Here is a 17,508-nt window from a genome sequence, read left to right as displayed (position 1 = left end):
CCGCCGCAACTGCCCCCGCGGGGCGGAGCCACGCGGCCGCCACCCATTGGTCAAGAAGAGGCACGTGATGCAAGTGCCCCGGCGCGGCCAATGCGGGCTCTGCGCCGCCGCGTGACGGGCGCGCGTGGCCGGGAGGGAGCGGCGGAGGTGGGTGAGTGGGGCGCGCGCGGCCGCTCCGGGACCCTTTGCAGGACCCCCTTCTCCCCCCAGGCTCCGTCCCGGCGGCAGCCGAGCGCCTGAGCGCCGCGGGAGCCGCTGCCGCGGCCTCCTAGGGCGGGAGAAGCGGGTGTGATGGGACCGGGCTGCGCCGTGAGGCGGCCCGGGAGCGGGAGCCCCATCCGGCCCTGGGCGAATACGCCGGAGCCGGGGGGCCCGATTGCCGCGGTGCCGGCGGCGTGCGCGGTTGGCACCAGCTGGCGGTAACTGCTGGGTGCCGGGTTGGAGCGGGTGAGGCCTGCCGGTCCCGAACGTCGGGAGCGGCTCCGGGACGCATCTGGATGGAAGGATCCCGCTGCTGAACTCTTACGGAGGCTCCGCGCGGATTTCTGCGGGTGCCGGTCCTGCTGCGCTGATGAAAGCTCTGGGAAGTCACCGAAGAGAAGCTCCTGAGCGTGCCCATACTTGTAAAAAAAAAACCATTAGTGTAAAGGGTATATAAAGTCATAAATATTCTTGCTTCAATTATGTGCCTTTGGTTCATCTTGAAATGTGAAGGGATTGAGCTCAGGGGCTGTCCTGCCCCCACCATGCCCCAAAAAATGCAGCCTGAACGTGGGAACCCTGAAGGCTAGGAGTACTTGTCTGAGCACCTGACTTGTCCGGTGGAAAAACACCCTCAACTGTCCTTCTGAAATGGACAATTTGTGTCTGCTGTGTCTTGGATAATAGGAATCTGAACTTAATATCTAAAATTTGAAGGAATTCAGCCTGTGCAGAAATTAATGTGGCCTATTTCTTCTTGAAGAATGTCCAGCAAGAATAAAACATGTAAGATTGCAGATTCTAAAAGGATAATCGTTATTTGATACTTTATTTATAGGGCACCACAGGGAAAAGGTAAAAGTGTTGCTATAAAAAAGAAGCACTTAATTTTTGTCTGATAATTTTCCAACAGTAAAATCTAATTCATCAGAAAAAAACCACCACAACAACAAAAAACGACGGCTAAAAGATTTGCAATTATTCAGCCTGGGGAAGACAAGCATCCAGGGTAACCTTACTGCAGCCTTTTGAAGGGGGCTCCAAGGGAGCTGAAGAGGGACTTTGGAACAAGGGGTAATGGCTTCGCACTGCCAGAGGGCAAGGTTATTGGGATACTGAGAAGAACTTCCCTGTGAGGGTGGGGAGGCCCTGGCACAGGGTGCCCAGAGAAGCTGTGGCTGCTCCATCCGTCGAAGTGTGCAAGGCCAGGTTGGATAGGGCTTTTGAAGCAGCCTGGCCTAGTGGAAGATGTCCCTGACCACAGCGGGGGGTCTTACAAGATGAGTTTTAAGATCCTTTCCAACCCAAACCATTTCATGATTCTGTGATTCTACAGGATCCAAGATATGTGATGAAAAGTTAATTTTAAATCTGTCACTCATGATTGGTAAATAGCTAAAACCCGAGTTTCATATTTGAGTTGTTTGACCCTCATCTCCAGTGATGTGTGAGCCTGAGCTAACATGTCTGCAGCTTTGGCCTGAAAACTTCACTTCTCCAAACAGTATTTAGCTCTGTTTACCCTCAGTTTGGCCTGTTTGGGCCAGCAAGTTTTATCATTCCTCCTGGCAGACATTTCTCTCTCTGTTCTTGTGAAGGCATAAAAAAAATCACTGTGTAAGTGTGTGCAGTGGCTCTTTTAGGCCTTATCTCTGAAAAGCTATGCACATCAGGACATCAAACTGTGTGAAAGAATTAGGAGAAGTGTGAGAACTGTGTTTAGGTGTATTAGGTTTATGACAATCAATGAGTCTATTAAAGATTGTAGCATCATCTATTGTGTTCAGCTTTTATTTTGTCCCATTGTAGTCAATATTAGCAGCAAATGTTCAGAAGCAGTTATAAATCCTATCAGTGTAAGGGCAAAGTAATTACCCAGATATGTTTTCCTGAGGAACATGAATCTGAACTTATGCATCATATCAACCTTGTCCTCTTAGGTAAGCAGAGTGCCTCTGTGCCTACCAGGAATTTTGTCTCATCATCTTACCTTTAGAGAGAAACCAGTGTTTCTTTCCTGATGTTGGAGAGGTTGACAACATCATCCAAAAACTGCAGCGCTGTGAACAGAGCAGTTGGACACCTTCCTGCTGCTCGTATGGGTTCTGACCAATTTCTGAGGATGGGCTGGCTGGATGCCAGTCCATTCCATCTGGCCCTTGGTAGAAGACCAGTACATTGCAGTTCTATTTCAACTGACAAGCCCAAGCGGGAAATTGCTCATTACTATCTTGCCATTTGGTGGTGATCAATTTTACAAAAGTGAGGTGAGAATTTAATTCTTACACTTTCCTTAGCTGTTCTGCAGTAGGTTTCAGACATGTTCCTGACTTCTGCTCTTTGGTCTCTCTTCCCAAGTTTTGAAAGATTTATACCTTTGTTTGCTGGCTCTCTGAGCTGCCAGACATTGGCCCAAGGTGTAATGAAGTGAATTCATCTTTTGCAGAGCACCATTTAGATTACATCACAACTCTGCCTTGGCCATAGCAGAGCTATGCTTTGATAGGACCCTCTCTGCCCATGGATGGAGGCATAACAGGCTTGTTTGGCCTGTGTACCACTGCTGCAAACTGCTGAATTTCTCAGTACTTTAGAGATGAAAGTCTTCCCACTGGAAATTCACATTTATCCTCTTTTGGGGCAGCTGTTTTTCCTTGGAAACTCTCTCCCTAAACTTTGTTAAGGAAACTCTCTCCCTAAACTAAAATAGTTCTAGATATTTGAGTTATACTGGTTATGACATATGACAGGCAACCTCACTTTTTTTTTTTTTTTCTGCTACCAGCACCATTTCCCTGAGTTTCTGTTCAGTCCCAGAATCTCTGCATCTTAGAGTAATGAGCAAAACAAGTCTGGCTGCTCAGGTGTCACAGGTAGTACCCCCTCATTTTTGAAATCTCCGGTGCAGTAGAAGGCAGCAGTTTGTACTGGTGCACATAACTTTCCTCATAAATGACCTGCAGGTTGGTGCTTTGTACAGCCTGTACAAGTGGAGCTTGAGGCAAACTGTACTGCTCTTCCTTAACCCTAAAGCTGAGTTTCTTACTCTGAAATAATCCCCAAGTCCCCTTGTAAAACTAGTCTTTTGATTCCAAACTGTTCAAAATATATGTTTCTAGGCTGTGGTGTGAGTTCCCATGCAGTCCTGTTGGGTGTTTGCTGGGTCCTTACTCTGGCATAGCATTTTGTTAAGCCTCTTTCCACTGGAGTCCAGGCCATGGTCTGAGGTCATTGAAGGGTTTATTTATGTGGCCATTGTTGTGCAAGTTGAAGGTAACCACTTGTACACCTGTGTGGGCCTTGAGTCAGTAATTGTTCTTTTTTCTCCCTTATTTTTTAAGAAGATAGCCTTCTAAGCCAGTACTTAATGCAGTGGTAAGTACTAGATTCTGCACCAGACAAGTGCCATGAGCATAGCGAAGTGTCTTTTCTACGTGCCTGTGAGGTCTCCCAAGTTAACTGTTTGTAGCTTTATTCTGTGTTTATGTACATGAAGAAATGTAAAACTTTGCTTTGTAGAAATGAGGTTTTCAGTGTCAGTGAGATAAGCAGGCAGTGAAAAATAAATGAGACATCACCAGTAATCCTCAGGTCTTCTTTTATCCTTCATTTTTCTGGGAGGAAAAAATGGCATTGCCTTTGGATGCAAGGTCCTCTGTCTACATCATGACAGAAGCTGCTGAAGTTCTAGGTCAGAGCTGTTTTTCTGAGTGTTTACCTTGGTACTTCTAAGGAGATTGGCTGCAGTTGCAATCCCCAGTAACCAGATTGGCATGGGTCTCTTTTCCATTGCCCTGAGTTTGTAGAAAGAATTTCAAAGCAGCTTCCTTTAATGGGCTTGAAATCATGCTGCCTCATAGCTTTTTGGTTTTGTGTCATGCCTTATGCTGCCTCTGCTGTGTGATGAGTTCTCATTTTTTCCCTGTACAGAATGGGAACTTCTGCGGTGAAATGCTGCTGCCTCCAGTGTGGGGTGTTCTCCTTTAGCAGAGAAAAATCTGCTTCAAAAAGCATCAAAAGCATTCTGCCTTTCCTTGGGCATGAGTTGCATTTCCATGTCGATTCAGTACAACCCAAGAACACAACCCTGAAGTCAAGCATTTAGAAGGAAGTGTTTTCTGCCTGGCTTCTAGTAGGGAGTTATTCCCTGTATGACCTGAGGCAGCCCTGTTTCTTGTGTTCATAACATGTCTGCCCAGCCTCTCCATCATTTGCATCAAGTAACAGAGCAATTTGGTGATTAAATGCAACTATCATGAAGTTAGACCTCTCTTCATGGAAGTGTCTTTTTCTCCTGTGTTGGGAAACCTAAATCCTGGAGTTCTTCTCTGGAACAGTAGTTTTATGAACAGTCTGTATATACAACACATGCAGACCAAGATGTTCAAAGATGAGTGCCTAAACATGTGTGGAAGATACTGGCGTAACAGTTCAGAGACCTTTTCTGTAGTGCCAGGTGTCAGCCTCTCAATGCTTTGTTTTCGTGGAAAATCACATCATGGATTTAAATTCCTTATTTCAGTCTAGGTACCATTCTTAGTGAGACACTAGTTGTAACAAATAACTTTGTAAATGAGTTTGCAGAAGAGTGGAAAGGGTGAGATTAGGTGAGAGCAGGGAGACATCTTGGAGTGAATTGTCAGTGGAGTGATGAACAGGGAGGATCCTCCACTGCCAGTCAGGCTCCCAGTGTCCTGAACCCAGATTTGATTAATGAATTAATAACATGAAAAAAATGTCACAGCTATTACAGTATTATGTCACCACCTTAGGCCTACTGCAGAAAACACTCTATGCCTTGGCAGGAAAGATAGGCAGAAGAGCCTATGAGAAGATAGTAGAAAAGAAGCGATGGTGGTGTCTTACAAGAATTTTCTTCACAAACTTGAGAGAGTTATGGATGGCATGAACTCATCGTCAGAAATTGATAGTTTGGTCAAGGTTGGATGGTTTTCAACAGAGATGCTACAAAGGATCTAAGCCCGGAGGCTTTCTGCTCTGAACTGTAACTGTATGTTTTTAGTGCTTCGACCAATGTAGGCTTCTTAACAAGGTGACTAACTAGTACAATTATTTTCATTAATGGCTTTCCCTGTCTCATTATTTGAAATATGTGGATTGTGTTTCTTGTGGGTTTGGTCCAATTCAGAGTCTCTGTTTAACCCATCTGATGGATGTGTGCTTGACATGTGCAGTTCAGGTGACTTCAGTCTGGCAACTTGAAAGCAACTGAAAACATACTCTTATGGTGAAAAGCTTATGGAAATCTCTTGGGTGCCTCATGAAAGCAGCATCCAAGTAGATTGAGCTGTGATACCAATGAAGAGATGGACAGATGTATCACCACATCTGGCACAGAACACGCTTAGGGAGTACTATGGAGTGGTCAGGGCTCTGCCAGTCATTCCCATCAAAGCATTTGCCAGTGGTGACTGGATAACTGCTCCTCTAGCATGTGTTGGGATGCCACCATGGATCAATTGTCTTTTGCAATCTCTGAAGGCATTCATCTCCTCTAGCTTTAGCTCTAGACAAGTGCAAAGTGCATAAGAACCCTGGGCTGCCCTTCTGCCTTATCGGAATGTGTCATCAACATGAAGGGCTGGCTGCCTTGGTGGGAGAGAATGAAGAGAACTTCACATATGTGTAATATATTCCCTGGAATGTCATGGTTTGTGGGAAGCTGGTCTGTCTGGCAGTCAAGAGATGGTGTCAAGAGCAAAAGTACCATAGGAAAAAGCTGTCAGCACTCTGTCAGTACACAGCTCTGGAGGCTGTCCTTAGCCTGGGCCTATCAGGAAGCTGGGAAGTTCTTGGGAGGCTAAAAAAGAGGAATCCGTGAGGCAGTGCCATTTTTTCAGCATCTTCACCCTAAAGTTATTTGTTGCCACTCAGCTCTTCCATCCAAACCTAGTTATTTTCTTTAAGAGAAGTAAACTCAGGAAATGTTTTATCAGCACAGTTGGATCATCTTGTGATGGCTTGACCAGTCCTCATCAGTCATTCCCATCCATTTGGAGGATATATGATGTCATCATCTGCATAATACATAATCTGCATAATATTTTACAAAGACAAATTATTTTGTTTTGTGAAAGTGGTTTTGCCTGTGTCCCTCTCCCAAACTCTTTCCCTAATCCCACCCCACCTAATGTAAGGAAGAAGAGAGTATCCATAGGCTCACAAGGAGTGTTGTGGTGGCTTGTTTCCTACTGGCATGTGGGATAATGGGTATGTGAAATCCAGTGAAGAGAGACTCCAGCCTGTGTTGAAAGTCAGTTTTGGTGTTGCATCAGGTGGCAGTGACTGAAATGTAGGAAAATACCAACATTGAGGACAGTAGTGCAAAATTGCAAGGAGGTGTATGGCTCTGGGCTGAGGTTAAATGGAGAGGTGACTGCCAGGCCAGAGAAGCCAGCCCTGTCCAGGGGCTGAGCAAAAAGCAAGAAACAGGCAAAGGGGTAAGAGTATCAGCGGTGTTGCCTGACTGGGATCACTCACCAAGGCTACAATCAGTGAACAAGGGTGCAAAATCAGCAAAAATTGAGCCTGAAAGAGAAAGAACTAGGCTAGGTTGTTCATATGACTGGGGGAAATGGGGGCAGAATAGAAGGCAAGGCATGTGACGAGACTGTTTGGGGCCAGGATGGGCATCAGCTTGGGAGCATAACACCTAAGCTGCTAGGGATCTGTGGGTGCGTTTGCCTTGCTTCTGCAGCCATGGTAGTGGGATGTGACCCCCAGCATCACTGAACAAGTAAGTACCCTGACATGGCAGCAGTGAGTGTGACTTAAGTTAGCAGCTCAGTTCATCTGAATCTCAGAAAAAGCTATTTAAGGAATCTCATTTGTGTCTACATCCCTCTGTTGCCCTCCAGACAGGACTGAAAGACAGAGGAAGGTCAGAAACTGCCTTTCCACTTCCCAGGAAAAGCTCTTTCCCAGGCTCCTGCTGGCAGGGTCTTTGAAGTCGACAGCACATCTCACACTCCAGCACACCTCACATTGCAGCACACCCAGCCATTTGGTTCAAACTGGGAGGTGACCCTCACCATTTCCAGGCGGCAGGAGCACACGCCACCAGACCTGTCAGTGCAACTCAGTCCCACCAGAAGTCATCCAACTCCAAACACTAAATGGAGAAGCTGCCTGAAAAATACGGGAACACTTTTGCACCAGGAATTACTCAAGGCTTTGGTATAGCATGTTCTCAGATATTTATTTCAGTGTTCTCATAAATGTTCTGTTTGAAGAAAAATATTGTAATTGGCCAATATTCCACAGAATCTAAATATTTTGCTCTAAGACAGTACTTCCTTTCCCTGCCTCATAGAGATTTAATTCTTTGCTGGTTATATGACTCAGCTTCTGGCCATGATGAGGGCTTCCCTGCACTGTTCACATGTAGCTAAGGTCTTAATCCAGCCACTGTCATAGCAAGGGGGAGAAAAGAATTTATCTTTAGTTAATCCTGGGAAAAGCTTTCCATCTGAACAGACTTATCCACTGAGAATGAGGAGTATGAAAGAACACACATCGGAAGAGGATGGGACAATTGGGGGGCAGAAGCCAAGCCTCCCTGCCCCCCTACATCAGCTGTGCAGGGAAGGGGACACTTGCCAGGAAGGGGCAGCCCTTGAAAGAGAGGCCATGGGATCTTAGAGCTTGTGAGCTCTGAGATCAGAGCTCCCTGGAGCTCACAGCATGGTGAAGAGCAGGTAGTGTGGGTCATGTGCCACAACTGGAACTTGTCCCTGCCAGCTCCTCCCTGAGGTTCCCCAAAGTCTTTGCTTGTTGAAGGGCTTCCCTTCCCTCTGAATGGCAAAGGTGTTGCCCAGTTTCATAGTGCAGAAAGGGTTTTAGGCACACCGCGTGGTTCCTGCTGTGGAGAAACATCCTGCCCTTGCGCCCCGGGCTCTGCAGTGTTCACAAATGTCTGCTGGATTCATGGTCTGGAGATGCACCAGGCAGAGAGGAGTGTTAGCCTGCACCAAGGGACACGCTTTGGCAGGACTGCCATCGGAGCACACAAGTGGTTGGCCATGCTCTCCCCTCTCCCAAGTTTGTGGCAGAGCTGAGGTCAGGCCACTACAGCTGTTGGAATGAGCAGGCACCAGCTTCCAGGTATGCAGGTGGGTGAAGCCCAACTTCCTTTTGGGATGCCAGTAACTGGTAGGAGCTGGGTGTCTCGAGCAAGTGCTTCCCTGAAACAAGGAGAAAGATAAGAGGACTGGAGGCCAAAGGATTCAAGAGAAGTAACAGCATGCAGTGTGCTGGTGCAAGTTCTGCCCAGCACAGGGAAGCACATTCAGCTGGGAGCCCACCACCCCAGCCTGGTGTTGAGCTGTAGCTGATGGGTTTTGGACTAGCTGGAGGCTCCTGCTGCCACTGAGGCTGAGCCACAAGGCTAGGCATATGATGTGGTTGTCAAAAGAACATGGAGAAATGGTGTCTGTCACTCATGGTAGTTGGTGGGACAAACTGCCTGCTCTTTTTGCTTTCAGTGGGAAGTTTGGCAGTTACAGTGTGTTCGGGCGTGTTTCCTCAGTGACCAATCTGGCAGTACCTGCTGTGGTTCCATGGGGTGGTTTGAGAAGTCCACTGTAGAAGCATCTTAAGAATTGTGAGGAATTTTTGTAACATCACATGGAGACTTTGATCCATTTTATGATCTTGGTAGATATTGATTACTCTGCTGGTTCATCAATATCCCCCCAGATCTCACAGCATGGTGAAGAGCAGTGTGGGTCATGTGCCATGACTGGAACTTGTCCCTGCCAGCTCCTCCCTGAGGTTCCCCAAAGCCTTTGCTTGTTGATGGGCTTGCCTTCCTTCTGGTGGATATTGATTATTCTGCTGGTTCATTTTACCATACATTCCTGGGGTCGGGAACATCTAAACAAGTACTGGGAAAAGAGAAGGAGCCTTGTAACAACCACCTGCTAATATGCAGGATGTTAAAGGTGTGTGGGTATTAAGAACAAAACATAAATGCTGTGAGGTGATTGGGAGAAGCTTTGCTTTGTGACAGCTGGTTTTTGTGTCCCGCATCACAGCTGCTGGAGTGGGGACAGGAATGGTTTGGGTGGCAGGCAGAGCAGCTTCTTGAGGGACTAAACACAGCATAAGGGATATTGAAATACCAGCACGACTTATGAGGAATGGCAGAATGTTTGTGAAAGGTTATTTTAAGATTTCTCTGTGTGCATTCATACCACTGAGGAGGGAGAAGGAATATCATGGAAGGAGATAGCTGGATTGGGATGCACCTGACAGCTGTAAATGAGTCAAAAGAAGCAGAGTGCTGGTTTGTAACCACCATACATAATGGAACTGCAATTGACCCTAGTTCAGTGACTGAAGCTGGGACTTAAGAGAATGACGTCCAGAAAAGGGAAGGGTGGGAAAGCACTAAGCAAGGAGCCAGCATAGCATCATGGGATGCTGGTGGGAGCTTTTGCTGCATACTTTTTCATACTGGCTTTGCAGTGGATAAATTAATCTTTCATCTCCAAAGTAATGAGACGTTAATTTTGAGGAACTAAGGATTTTTTTAGGAAAGTTAAGATAATAAGTTGCTGAACTAGCTGAAGTAGATAGGTAATCTTTGTTCGCAGTTAACAGAAGCCGGATCTTAGATAAGCTACCCCGGATCTTGTAACCCATTTCTTGTCAGGTTTATGTTTATGTAGTTGTCCTTGTCATGAAAAAACAGAATGTGGTAAATAAGACATAAGATAGCTGCAGATTTCCTGCTTAAAGGACCCATTGAACACAGGAAACTGTAAGTTCTACCAAGGAATCATTTGTCACAAATGCATTGAAAAGGTAGAAAGGTCAGGACGAGGAAAACTCATCTTACTTCCTCATTTTAGGTGACCCCTCCCCAAAATAGACCCCCGACTCATTTTAAGAAACAAAGTACGCATGCTTAACAGCCTTTTTGCCAATTAGCATACGAAGCGAGGAATGGGAGGTGACAGGGGTATGAATATGCATTTGTATTTTGGATATTCAACACTTTTGTAAATAAAAGACTTTGTAATTACCTGTGAATTTCGCAGTGCGAATTAGGGAACTATCCCGCGTGCTGCCCGGCCGTAATAAACATACACTTTCTAACTTTAAACTGTTAGAGAGTTTTTGTCCGTCACAGTTGGGTATCGATACTAGATCAATACCCATATTTCTTTAATAAATCAGTTAATTGGAGACCATATGTGAAATGCTGAATGGAGTACTAGAAATCTCAGTTGGTCAGACCATGGTGCTAGTAACTCCAAGGCTGTGGGTTTGATCCCTCTATGGGTCATTCACTTAAGAGTTGGACTTGATGATCCTTCTGGGTCCCTTCCATCTCTATTCTGTGATTCTGTGAAAAGCTCTGTGAATTGCATTGTGTGTGGACAGGGCATTTTAATGCAACAGCTCAGCCTGCCTGCAGTATATTAGGCATAGCAGCAAGGATTAGGAGTCCAATGCAAGAGTTGGCAGAGTCACAATTGGGTAGGGAAGATTCCTAATCAGGTGGCTGTTTGGTTCTTTCTTATGTAAGCTATCTAAACAAGAAGACAAGAAGAAGCAATGCCCTGGCATGTGAGTATTGCTCTCTACACACGTGGTCTCCAGTCCGCAACTTTAATATCAGAGTTTGTGCAAAGCATGGAGGGAACAGAAAAAGGATGTTGGTAGTGCAGCCAGCTATGCATCAGAGAAAAGTCTATGAACCACCACAAAAACAATGGAAAAGAACAGTAACTAGCGAGAATTATTACAGCTAGGAAAACATCTGATGTTTGTACACAGAAGGTGCAGCATTGACAAGAAATACCTTCTCACGCTGAGCCCACAAAACTTGGGCTGTGCAAGAGGACACAGCATGGAGCTGCAGGCAAGGAGGATGGTCCTAGGGAGGAGCAGCCCTGAAGAGCATACTCAGGAATATTTCTCCAAGCCTTTTTCATTCCTTATGACTGTCCTGGGGAGAATCAAATGTTTATAACGAGAAAATACGTTCAGAAAAGAGTCTGGTCTTGAAATAGTTCACATGGTAAATGAGACAGAAGGGTCCCTGCCTGAGACAGGTGCCGAGGCAAACAGAGCTTCACCAGAGAGCAGCAGATGAAAGCTCATCCTCTTGATCCATAAGGACATGATAATCCTGGAGCATGTGCAGCCATCACCAACCACAGGCAGCAGAAAGCCCAGAGGTGTGACACACAGCCAGACCCTCCACCAGTTGGTAGGACGTGTAATGGTTTTAGTTAAAAACCAATTAATGTATTTTGGTTTTACATTCACCAAATTCTGTTTGCTAAATTTAGTGTAGTGGTCTTAGTGTTTACTTTCTTTTTGTGGGAGAGGGTCAGGAGGAACAAAGCAGACTCAAGCTTAAAAAATAAACAGATAGTTTTATTAACACACACTAAAAGAATGGAAAAGTTGTAAAAACAAAACGAAATGAAACTTTAAAACGCTCTTCCCTTCTCTTACAAACTGTTAACTTTCTTATAACATAGAGACACAACTTGTGATTTTCAGTCAGTTTCACCATTGAAACTTAATCTTTCATCACTTTGGGAGAGGAGTCTCTCTAGAGTCCCATGGAGACATTCCCCACAAGACAAAAACAGTCTTTTGGCTCCTAATGTAATAAGTCTGCAATTGCCTGGAGTTTTTGCAGATTGTGCAGTTCCACCCATTAGCAGCCTTTCCCCTGGCTACTCATGTGCCTCTCAGTGCATCTGGGGTACTGTTTAAGAACGCCTTCTCTAGTACAAAAGAAGGATTCTCTTCTATCTCTAAAATTGTCTCTATCTGAAAAGAAAATAGACCTGCTTTTACCCCAGGAGCCGAGGGGCTTTCAGATTCCCACTTAAATCTCAATCATATCAATCCCTAACTTTGATTAGAACCAGCATTCCTCCAAACAACATTAAGACGTTACTAGAAATAGTCAATTTCTCCATATTTTACACCAGAGAAGTCCAGTTAAAAATGTCCACATACTCAATCCCGCCTTCCAATAATCTTTATCAGTTCTTTTACTTTGTTCTACTGACCTCATGCTGTGTCATTTCTACGTCCACTCTGTCTCTTTCTTCTCTCTCTTAAGGAAGGGTTAGGCTTTGGCAGCTTCATGTTGCCCTGAAGGGGTTAACTTTGCTCAGGCCTGCAGCAGCCGTGTGATCTCTGCCGGGCAGCAGTCTCTCTGCCGCTGCACCTCGGATCGGCCTGGTTTTTTTCCTCCACTCTTTTCTTCTTTATCTGAAAATCACCGGAGGAGGGGAGGGGGGAAAGCTCTGCCCACTCCTCGGTGGCAGTCGGGGCGGCCTCAGCCCAACCGGGCCCGTAGTTGTTATCGGGGGCCCGGTGGAGATCTCTCCTGGCTCCGGGGCTCCGGGGCTCCAGGGAGGTTTTCAAAGTAGTTGATATTAAGCTGCAATTTCTCCTCCCTAACCGGGAGGCGATGGAGCTCGGCCAGGCCTCGGGCCAGCTCCCCCCAAGGGGTCGGGGGGGGGGGGCGGCAGGCTTCACTCGATGTTACCGGTTCAGCTAGCCAGCAGGAAAAAGGGCCTGACTTAAAACAAAATCAAGGTTTATATAAGTACTTCCTAAAGTCGCATTCAACATTCTTAGTGGTCAAAGCAGATGCCAGTATCCAAACTGGCTTCTGATAGGTCCTTGTCCTTTCTAAAACAATTCCAAGGTCCTGACAGGGCAATACTCTCCATTCCTCCTTAACGAAAAACTAAACTGTGCCAACCCATGACGTGATCCATTGGGAGCAGCACACCCAACCGTCTTTCTTCAGCATGTGATGTGGTTCGTTAGCAAATACCAGGTCTAGTCATGTACAGGTGCTCGACAACATTATAGCTTCCAGGTGTCTTGGAGTCATATGGCACTGGTGCTTGTGATGCAGTTTCCATGCTGGCAGTGACCACAAGAGAGCAACCTCTGTTTGCTGAGGTGAATTTGTCCCCAGCTCCTCAGTCCTGGAGGAGAAATTGTGCTTGTAGCCAGGGCTGCCTGTAGGCAGCCTGTGAGTGTGGGCCATGCTGAACCCTGCACTTGGGGCTATGTCTCCCTCCATGCAGGCAGTGTCGCAGCTCCAGGATAAGCAGTCTGTTTGCCTTGGCAAAAGGCATAAGGCTGCAGAGAGGACCTGGGCAGTCCAGGCAGTTTGGCCACCTCTACCCAGGTCTGTTTGGCCTTGATTGTGGCACAGTAGTGCCATTTCGGTCTCTAGTCCCAGTGATTTGGGGGACCTTCCCCAAACCCAAACCCCAAACCCCAAACTCTTCTGCAAGAAGAGTCATCTTGCTGTTGACATACATCTCGTGAATAAACCCATATTTTAGGGCAGTCTGGAAAACAATTCCTTTATTACCTCCCAGCGTATTGGTGGTCAAAATCCCTAACTCCTGACAGACAGGATTCTTGGCGATGCAGGTGGATGCTCTAGTCTTCTGGGAAAGCCCTGAAAAGGTTGGCATGTTTCACAGAATAGTTTGGGCTGGAAGGGACCTCAAAGCTCATTTCATTCCCCTGCCATGGGCAGGAACACCTTCCACTATCCCAAGTTGCTCCAAGACCTGTCCAACCTGGCCTAGAGCACTTACAGAGATGGAGCAGCCACAGCTTCTCTGAGCAACGTGCCAGTGCTTCACCATCCTCACAGGGAAGAATTTCTTCTTAACATCTTATCTAAATCTCTCCTCTGTCAGTTTAAAACCATTCCCCTTTATCCTATCACTATCTGCCCCTGTTAAGTACTGGAAGGCTGCAATGAGGTCTCCCTAGAACCTTCTCTTCTCCAGGCTGAGCAGTATTTGGAGATGTCTGGAGATGTCTTTTAAGGGGTAAGTGACCAGGAGTGGCAACTTTCCTGAACCTCTGTTCTTTTTCCAGAAACTTAATTTCTTGGCCACAGCAGATCATAACATTTTATTTATGGGCTTTTGAGGTGTCTCAAAAAGGGGAAAAAAAATAGGTGTGTTCATTCAGTGTAACAAAGAAATTGGAAAGGCGGGAGAGGAGATTGCTATCAGGTCACCTCTCAGGAATGTTCTGTCTGGAAATACTGAAGCCACATCCCTCAATGTAACACACAGCCAGAGCTTCATGTGAGCTCCTAGAGCTGAAGCTGAGCTGGAGCATCCCTCTGTTCTGATAGCACAAAAATATTTCTCTCCAGTTCCAGATGGAACTACTGATGTGCCAGGAGCTGAGGTCCCCCTGAAACCCTGTTTCTCACCACTGCTCAAGGTGCAGAGAAAAGCAGGATGAGAGTCGTGTGGGTCAGTGCGGCGGGTGGGATACAACCCATTGGAGGAAGAAGAGTCAGACAAGGGACATTTGGAGGTCTGGGCAGGCTGGAGGGGAAACTCTGCAGCCTACCAGTGCCCCATCTAAGCAGGGGCACAACTCCGTGGGAAGTTCAGGTGCCACAGAGTGCCTCAGCAGGCCCTGGCAGCAGTGGCTGTGCAGCAGGATAGGGACCATGCACTCAGTCTGGGTACACATGTTGCCATGCACAGATCCATCTGGAAATGCCAGCATACAACAGGGAAGGGAGGTTCCCACTCTTCTTTTCAGGCTGGCAGCCCTGTGCTCACTGGAGATGCTGACACCAAGGCCCTGACAGTTTTCAAGCATTCTAGTCCTCTGGGCCCACTGCCAGGGAGCAGGCTGCAGCCTGGGGAGTCATGTCCTGGGCAGCCTCTGCCTGCAGGCTCCCTCTGCTCCTGGTGGACATGGTGCCCTGCTTGTGGCTGCATCCTACGCTGTGGGGTGTTGTTCAGTGCCCTGGGCTCCTGCAGTGCTGGGAACTGAGAGTGTTTCCCTCTCCCTTCCTTCCTGGGGCACAGGCAAGGTGGATTCATGGCCAAGAGGTGCCCAGGTAGGAGCAGGCTGTGTCAGAGGCACTGCAGCAGAAACAGATCCAGGCTCCTGTGGCAAATGTGGTACTGCAGAATAGACTCACTGACTTCTGTGGCAGGGCAGGGAATGGGACAGATTGTGCTTGCTTCACAGGATCCTTGGGGATTCTGTGCAAGACGGGTCAAAGGTCAGTGGAGGGCTTTAACTCCTACAAGCCAAGGCTGTGGTGGGACAGGAGTTCAGTGCAACCCCCACAGCAAGAATTGAGCTGGACCAGGGTGGTCATGGGCACTAACCCAGCACCTTGTGTGTGGATCTACCCTCTGGAGAGGCTCCACCAGAAGCAGAGGTGCATGCCCTGAGCAGGCTGAGCCAGCATTGCTCCTGTACCAATATGAGCAATAGATAAGAGCCTGCAGATAAATGGATAGACCTGCCTATTCTCTTCCTCTATGCAGGTAAAGAGGCACAATAGAGATCCAGCCTTCTAGATCTGCACCCTGAGGCAAATTGCTTCCAACTCATAGGGAAGTGATGTGTGCTTTTTGCGTGCTGGTCCCCATACAGGCCAGCCAAGTGGGACAACTGGAGCCCTCAGTGTACGTGGCAGCACTGATCCTCCTTGGACAATGTAGCACCCCAAGAGTGGGACCTTCCTTGTCACATGGCTCCTTCTTATCCCAGATGAAGCACCACCCTTGGGCAGATAGGAGACTGCTCAGTGCCCCTGCCAGTAGCAGGATGTGAAGGATACATCATACCAGATCCTACCCTGGCTCCCAGCAGGATGTGTGTGAATCATGCCTAAGAAAATGGGATGTGTTTAGGCATGAGTGCACTGTCCTAAGCAAATGGCACCAGTTCTGTGCAGGCAGGTGGTCCCTGTGGCTGGTCTGGCTGCAGCAGAACTGCCAAACTGCTGCCCTCCTGCTGCTGCTGCCCTCCAGCTACACTACGTGTCCCAGGCCATCTTCCTGTGCATCACCCTCACCACTCTGTGCTGCCCAGCCTCCATCCACATCCAAGGGCAGCCTTTAACCTGTCCCTTGTCCTGCCCCATCTCTGGGGTGTGCCTGGGCCCAAGTTCTGCCATCTTTCAGAGGGCACAGCGCTACATCCACCCCAGGTCCTGCTGCTCTGGCCTCTCTGCATGCCAGCTTCTGAACTAAACAAGCTACATAGTTCCCAGAGACTTACTCTCACGGAGACTCTTAGCACATTATCATACCCAAGGCTGCAATTCTCAGGAGCAAGAGGAGGAAGAGGAGGCAGGAAGAGCTCAACTTCTCCTGCAGCCTCAGGCAGCTGGAGGAGCTACTTTCCTGCCCAGAGGAGCTGGGAAGCACAGGGGTACTCTGCCATGGGGGACCCTGGGAAGTAGGTCCGAGGGCTCCAAAACTACCACCATGATGTCACTATTAACAATATCATGGTGCCCTGTGGCAGCTGCCCTGTTGTCAGCATAGAGGAGTGGCAGCATCAGGCTTCACATGTGCATGCCATGGGTGAACAGCACAATGCAGTGAAACCAAGAGCTATCCTTCTTCTCCTCCCCTTTTTCTTCCTCCTCCTCCTCCTCCTCCTCTGGTCAGCCAGGAGTGGGTGCCTGGCCCAAACATCCTCCTGGGGTGACATGTCCCCCCTCCCTGGCTTCCTCTGGGACGGAGGCCAGCCAGATCAAGCCAATTTGTGTTTTTGGAAGCAGTCACAATGTATTGGGTGTGCAGACAGTGGGATGGACAAAGGTGTGTGGGTGTCGGAAGTTCCCAGGAGAGGAGGAAGGAAAGCTTCAGGAGGAAGAAGAGATGGATTCCAGGGCTATCCTCTTTTCACTGCAGCCTGTGTGACCCTGCACTGTCAGTGGGTCTTTGCTGCCAGAACAGCAGGGTAATGCTGGCACCACACTGTGCTCCTGTGCCCAGAGGAAGGGCTATGCTTGAGAGAATTCAAATGAGATTGAATTCTCCCCACCTGTCACTGCAGTCACGTCCCTATCCTTGTCTGCATCATCCCATCCCTGAGTCAGGCAGGTGCCCAGACCAGTTCCAGACATGTGCTTTCACAATAAAATTCCAACACTAGTATTTAACATTATGTTTAGCATTCCCAAAGGGAACCCAAAGGTTTCTTGCCCCACCTTCCTTTGCTGTACTTGTCCCCTGGCTGGGGGAGCTCCCACCACCTGTGCACCCACTCAGACCTCTGCCCACTGATGCAGGTTCATCCCATCTGCTGGATGATATGACTACCTTTGTCAGCACAGAATACACAACAGAGCACTGTGATTGCTGCAAACTGGTGAGATCACTCCCTCGCCTACTCTGCACCAACGCACAGGGCAGCCTCCCTGCAGCCGAGCCAGGCCTGGAGCTGGAGCCCTGGGCTCTCCAAGGGGTTTGTAAATCTCTCCTTGCTCCACTT

At 47.8% G+C, this 17,508-nt stretch overlaps 1 long non-coding RNA gene across 1 annotated transcript; it reads right to left on the bottom strand.

The window, feature by feature from the left end:
• Positions 1-7,435: 7,435 nt before the first annotated feature.
• On the bottom strand, positions 7,436-12,649 carry LOC120760640 (uncharacterized). The gene is made up of 3 exons (XR_005703435.2): positions 12,264-12,649; positions 11,033-11,179; positions 7,436-8,405 (listed from the first exon to the last, which is right to left on the bottom strand). It is a non-coding gene; the product is annotated as an uncharacterized LOC120760640 (long non-coding RNA).
• Positions 12,650-17,508: the final 4,859 nt, after the last annotated feature.

Source organism: Hirundo rustica, chromosome 17, assembly GCF_015227805.2.
Source record: "Hirundo rustica isolate bHirRus1 chromosome 17, bHirRus1.pri.v3, whole genome shotgun sequence".
Classification (NCBI taxonomy): Eukaryota; Metazoa; Chordata; class Aves; order Passeriformes; family Hirundinidae; genus Hirundo; species Hirundo rustica.
This window is presented reverse-complemented; position numbering and strand designations above follow the sequence as displayed.